The sequence below is a fragment of the Eutrema salsugineum genome, unplaced genomic scaffold, assembly GCF_000478725.1.
Source record: "Eutrema salsugineum unplaced genomic scaffold, Eutsalg1_0 scaffold_8, whole genome shotgun sequence".
In the NCBI taxonomy this organism is placed as follows: domain Eukaryota; kingdom Viridiplantae; phylum Streptophyta; class Magnoliopsida; order Brassicales; family Brassicaceae; genus Eutrema; species Eutrema salsugineum.
This window is the reverse complement of record NW_006256414.1, coordinates 4,086,615-4,092,833: the sequence shown is the minus strand read 5'-3', so window position 1 is coordinate 4,092,833 and position 6,219 is coordinate 4,086,615. Positions and strand designations below refer to the sequence as shown.

Sequence of the window (6,219 nt, the reverse complement as noted above, 5' to 3'; positions counted from 1 at the left end):
AACTAGCTTTCACTTCCATCAAGAACCATAAAACTAATGCGAAAGCGGAACTTTTTATCCTGGGAACCAATTACTTTAATGCATTTCCCTGTCTTGCAATCTGGTTGACAAAGCAGAAGGAAGCCCTTGAGCGTACAAAGCTTAGCCTAGACAATTAAAGCATACCACATGAACCGGAACCTACACTAAACATAGTGCAAAGTGTTGTAATCACCAAAATGAATTATTATTGTGTTTCGAGAAGCTGACAACAAAACTGAGGAGCATTGGATCTCAAGTAGCAACATGAAGACGCAAATGATTTCAACCACATATGATCCAAACATAATACTAGAAATTACAGCAGAAAGAAAAACGGGCACGAGAAAGATACCCTAGATTCTTGCAGTCCTATCCTCTGACCCCGTCAATATCTGGTTCAAGAGACTTAATACGATTAGAAGAAAATCCAAACCTGGAACTCAAATACGAATATGAAGGTGCACTTGTAATATATATCGAAACACCACCATTACCTGGCTGGCAGAACTACGTGAAATTACACAATGCAAATAGTCTGAATACCCCTTGAAGGTTATTTTGATTTACCACTCTCCTATGAATGTCAGGAAACACATAAATGGTTCTAGGAAGTTTAAATATCTGAATACCACATCTGATGTAATAAAGTGACAAACATTCACAATGATCAACTACATACCACGTCCCAGCAATATGCAGAAGAATCACCCGCCGCCGTAAATACACTTCCTGACTATTATAAACGAAAAATGAGGAACGACTGAACAGTTAATCTGCAACCAAGCAATAAGATGGACATTTCAAGGGGAAAAACACACCACGTCAAGTGAAACTACCAAACCAGAATTAAAAATTCTAACCTCAGAATCAACAGAAATGGCATTGATCTCGGGCATCGGTGAAAGAGCACCCCAAGGACCTCTATGAGGAAAGAAAAAGAATGGTGACTATATGCATTTCTTAAAATAAAGTCTCACCAGGATCAATTATATGAAGAGAAAATCGAACTTACTTGTACAGATGCATGGTTCTGACTTTGCTTGATCGATCAATTGGCCCAGACTTGGCATGTTCGATCAATTGACTCTGACTTTTATGGCTTGATCAATTGTGAACTCGCCGAAACTTGACCCGCCGCCGCCTTCTAGAAAACACGCCGCAGCCTCTGAATATTGGAGAGGAGGACAAGACACCGTCTCGGTTGACTGGAGATGACTCGCCGCCGGAGTTTCACTCCAAGAAGATTTGGGTTTTCTTCGGAGATATCAAAGAATATAGAAGAGGTTGAGTTTTCCATATCTAAAATAAAAATGAGAAAGCTTTCATTTTGAGAAAGAGTGTTTGATTTAAAAATAAAAATAAAGATTAAAAACCCTCAATCCAATCACGAGGCGACACGTATAGGTCTCTAATGGGTCTCTAAAAACTACTAAACTAGAAACGTCTCTACTTATATTAAGCTTTAAAACATTATTTTTTAATCAAATAACAGCTTAAAACCTCATTAGAGACTGCTGTTGGAGGTGGTCTTAACTTTTGCGTTTTTGTTCATGGCTGAAATGTGTTATTATCAAATTCTCAGCCACCACTTTGAATGGTGAAATATTCGGGCACCCCTTCGAGTTCTATCCCATCCAACACTCTATTTAGTGTGTCACCTCCCATCGTGCATTGGGAATGACATAATGATGCATATTATTTCAGATAAAAGAATCATGAAATCGATACTCAAAAACCTCCTCCCCAACACTTTTTCAGTTCCCAACGTTAGAATTTTATTCTACTCTTCATCACCATAATATCGAGGGCTGATGGACAATATCTAGAATTACTTGTCAATCAGACCAAACCCTAAAAAGCCTTTCAAGTTGTTCTTTCTCATTGTATGAGTAAACTCTGTGTACTCGTGCTAGGGTTATATATCACATATTCACCTTCTTATTTTTCATCTGCTGCATATTAAAAAAACAAGAAAATCTTGAAAATCAATTAAGGAAAGTTAAGCTAGCAATTTAGAACAGAAAACATTACATGATATTTAAGAAAAACTTAACACAGAAACCGAAAATTAAAAAATTCTGCTGCGGGACTTCGAATCCGGATTTCAAAGCGTGGTAGAGACTTAATGTCAAACGATAAAATTAACCAGCTGATCTTGTTAATTTTATATTTAATTAAATTAAATAAATTTATTATTACCTGTAAACTTAGATGATTACAATTAGCCTTTTAAAAGGTTTAAAACACACTGTCACTATCAAAATTTTATTCAACAAACTACATATGAAATCAGACTCCCAAGACCTTGCAAAAATCACTAAGGAGGATCCAACCAAGGAAATACTCGATAATCTATGTATCTCCATTGATTATATCGCACGCTCAGCCAACATATTGGCCGATGGGATCACAAAAACAGTCACTACATCATAATCCGACTATGAATGAAAACCGATGCTCAAAAAAAAAAAAAATTCCAAATAACAGTTAACAAGTACTACAAGAAATTCACCGGAAAACGTCACTTAATTAACCTCATTTCGTTAACCGACCTAAAAACTTAATATTAGAAGGGAGTTAGCGTCATTTCTTTAACCGACTTAACTCTTAATACCTAAATATAAATAAATGGCTCTTGAATTAAATAGGCATGCAAAATAAAATATCCAGGTTTGCGAGTGTGCAACTCCAAAGACGAAGAGCTCATACGAGGGTATTCCAAGACGAAGTGCTCTCCGAAGACGAAGAGCTCAGTCATTCTCATTATTTTTCGGCAATATCCAGGTTAAAATCGATCGATCCTCTATTAAGATTTAGTTTCAACGATCTATCCGTATCTCAATTTGATCCACTGGTTAGATTTCTGTCTCATATGCTTCACTTCTCAAATTGCTATGTATAGTCGAATTGTATGAGATTTTACTGTGTTTCTGATTGATTACATGATTCTGATATGGATCCATGAAGATATTTGGAGGTGGAACTTTCAGAAATCATTGTTCTAGGCTTAAGGGGATTTTATTTTGTTTCAGTCACTCTCTCTCCGTGACGTATTGGAAAATGTTGTTGTGTTTGATTGAAAAGGTTGAAATCAACAAGGATTCATTGGGGTGAATTGTTCAGATAAAATTTTCGACTATGAATCACAAAAAAGGAAAAGTTGAGTTTAAGGTAATACTTAATCAGATCCCAAGTTGATTTGATTTCTCTACTTTCTCAGAATTTGGAAGAAATTGTTGTGCCCGAGCTGAGATTTTGCTGTTACTAATGCTAAATTTGTTGGCCCGGGCCAAGACTCTCTCTTTGTGATTCTGAGTTTTGGATATTTTGGTAATTGCTCTATATTCATTATCCTCTTAAAGCTACTCTTATCTTATGTGAGAAGCCTTGAGTTGGATCTTTTGTGCTATAGATTTTGAGTTTAATGTAGCTTGGCTATTGCAATTTTCAGGCATCTGTTATAGAGGAGAGGAACCAATGTAAATCCTTCTGCTCCAATCCCTTTTTATAGGTAAATTTAAATCGCAGGCTTGTCACATGAATATCCTCTAATAATCTTGCATCAAAGCCTTGGGTTGTTGGCAATCTTGTGCTCGAACATATTTGAATACCAGAGTGATCTTTGCTTCCTTTCTGCAGATACTTTCAATGAATTCAATGGTCATTCAACACATGGGTCATTCAATGTGAGGTACGAAAAACACTACAATTGCAAGCTTCAGTCTTCTTAAATTGTTCAACCATTTGTTTCTAATATTGAACTAATAATCAACTATCATCAGTCTAATACTCCATTTAGTGACTAGTTCTTTCTAAATTGTCCAGGCTTCTCTCTCGTCTTCAGTTACTGAGTGTCACACACGACAATGGATAACCACTCTGTTCCTTAAGGTATGACTGCTCGTGTAACTGAGTGTCACACATAACAATGAATGGGTTCACATTTGTCCTCCCATATGCTTTGTTTCTGAGATTCGTACGGGGTTTTGTTTCATCTTTGAGTAAATCAATTAATGTTGAAACAAAAAGCTTCAGCTTGAGTCTAAATTTGAAGTTGTTCTTTTGAGGTTTCCTCTTGGCTAGAGAGAGCATTTGTGAGGCCTTCAATTTTCTGATCTCAGTTAATCATTTTCATTGCTTCACCATTATACAGGCAGACATAAACGATGATGTCAAGTTCATACTAAATCAAAATATAGATGTATAGCTGACGAGATATCAAAGTGATCAGGTAATAGATGAAGATAACGCATATAAAATATATTGTCAATTGATTCATGCCTTAAAGAGTACGACTTTCTGGGGATTCTCATAATGCCGTTCTCGATCAAATGCTTTGGATGGATGGTACCATTTTGCTAGCTCAGCAACTCTTGTTGTTCAAACGTTCAACATTTGGAGGTATTTCATCCAACTCTAATCATTTTTTTTTCATGCCTCAACCATATAGGTCAATACAATTTTCTATTGGCAATAAATTATGTAATTTTATTTGGTTTTCAGGCAAGTAGAGTTACTAGAGCTACAATTTGGAAGGCTTTGAAGAGTTGTCTTAAGACACAAACACTATACACTAATCTTGTGTTATAATTGCCAATTAATCACCAAGACCCAGTTAAAACAAAACCGCTCGTTGAGCTCCAACATATAACACAACTTGTGTCCCCCCTCTTTCTATCTCTTCCATTAGCCTTACAGATCGTTATCATTGTTTTGTGTATATTTCTTTTTTTTTTCGTTTTTAAATTTTCTGAATAATTTTATTTCTTAAAGGACTACTGTATATATGTATCTGAATCTGAAGAGATGATTTCAATGAGAAGACTCAAACAAATATATTAAGCAAAACTAATCAGGAATTCCAATTTCCATTTTCGTTTAAGAGTAGGAGAATCACTAAATGTATATTCACTGATGAGAAGCAGAGTATGAAAGATGGAATAAATGTTTTCTTCAACGTCATGATGACGTCTCTCTCTTTGTAACAAACCTTATCCACACTTGATGCAGACCTTTACCCCGGCTCAGAGATATTCAGCCCAGCTGCCTTAGATCCGGACTTGGGTCTTAAGCCCAATCGAGATTGTTGAATGGAACCAATAGAACCCACAAATATGATAATTGTAGTTGCTAAATTCCACACTCAAAAATTTGTATATAGTTTTAGGAAAGGCATTTATAACGATATGTCCGATTTGTCTTTAAATCGATTGAGTATAAAAATGTATTTAAGAAATTGGATTTTTATTGAAATAATCGGAGATGAATACATGATTTCTCAAAAAAAAGAATACAAAAAGATAACTGTAATTTTAGGATTTTTCCGGAGGAAAGATGTGTGTTCTTTGTATGTTGCGAGCTCTTTTTATACTTCTCTTCGAAATTCGAACTGCCACTGCATATCTCGGACCATTTCGTGTTATGCCGTTTCCGTGATCTCTGTAACGGCTCCGAGCTGTTAGAAGAATATCTTTGACTTTGACTGGATATCTCAGAGCTCGGAGCTCGCTTAGTTTGCATGTACGAGACGACACTTAGTTGGTCCGCGAATGGGTTGATGGGCTGAATCCTGCATTTTAGGCCGATATTTATCTGGCCCAACTCCAAATATTCGATTATTTAGAAAGGCCCGACTCCTAGATTACTAAACTATCCTCTAAACCTATGTTTATTAATAGTTCGACACACTATTAATTTTTTTACTAGATTAACCTCGTATACCAAACATGCTCTTTTGAGTTTTGTTGAGAAAAACGTTATCACAAAAATGCCATTACTTTTTATGTACCACATAAGCAAAAAATAGCACGGAATAAAACATAAATTTACCACTATTTGTAGTACATTTGTTAAAATTTGGTCAACGCAAATTGTTGGTATTTATTTAACGGAAGTTAGATTTGTTTAAATTTAGTAGACTTGTTTTGGTAGACATATTTTAATATCTTAGTAGACATATTTTTTGTTGGTAGACATATTATTTATTGGTAAATTTATTGTTCTTTATGATAGACTTATAAATATTCCGTTGACTTATGGTAAGTGTTTGACTTTTTGGTAGATTTAAATACTAATAGTGACAGATTTATTTTAAAATTTGGTAGACTTATTTATAATAGTGACAGATTTATTTACTTTGATGTACGATAGATTTATTTAGGTTGGTAGATTTATTACTATTTATGATAGCTATATTAA

At 35.1% G+C, this 6,219-nt stretch overlaps 2 long non-coding RNA genes across 4 annotated transcripts; one reads left to right on the top strand and one right to left on the bottom strand.

Moving 5' to 3' along the window:
• Positions 1 to 234: 234 nt before the first annotated feature.
• LOC18010078 lies at positions 235 to 1,304 on the bottom strand. The gene is made up of 5 exons (XR_002900892.1): positions 1,034 to 1,304; positions 882 to 942; positions 701 to 794; positions 516 to 595; positions 235 to 413 (listed from the first exon to the last, which is right to left on the bottom strand). It is a non-coding gene; the product is annotated as an uncharacterized LOC18010078 (long non-coding RNA).
• Positions 1,305 to 2,671: 1,367 nt separating this feature from the next.
• Positions 2,672 to 4,732, top strand: LOC112089234. 3 transcript variants are annotated; one of them, XR_002900887.1, is made up of 7 exons: positions 2,672 to 2,805; positions 3,242 to 3,351; positions 3,473 to 3,532; positions 3,661 to 3,712; positions 3,847 to 3,912; positions 4,175 to 4,422; positions 4,525 to 4,732. It is a non-coding gene; the product is annotated as an uncharacterized LOC112089234 (long non-coding RNA). The 3 variants fall into 3 exon arrangements; XR_002900890.1 differs by lacking the exon at positions 3,242 to 3,351 and adding an exon at positions 3,106 to 3,192 and having other exon boundaries at positions 2,702 to 2,805; XR_002900889.1 differs by lacking the exon at positions 3,242 to 3,351 and having other exon boundaries at positions 2,702 to 2,805.
• The last annotated feature ends 1,487 nt before the right edge of the window (positions 4,733 to 6,219 follow it).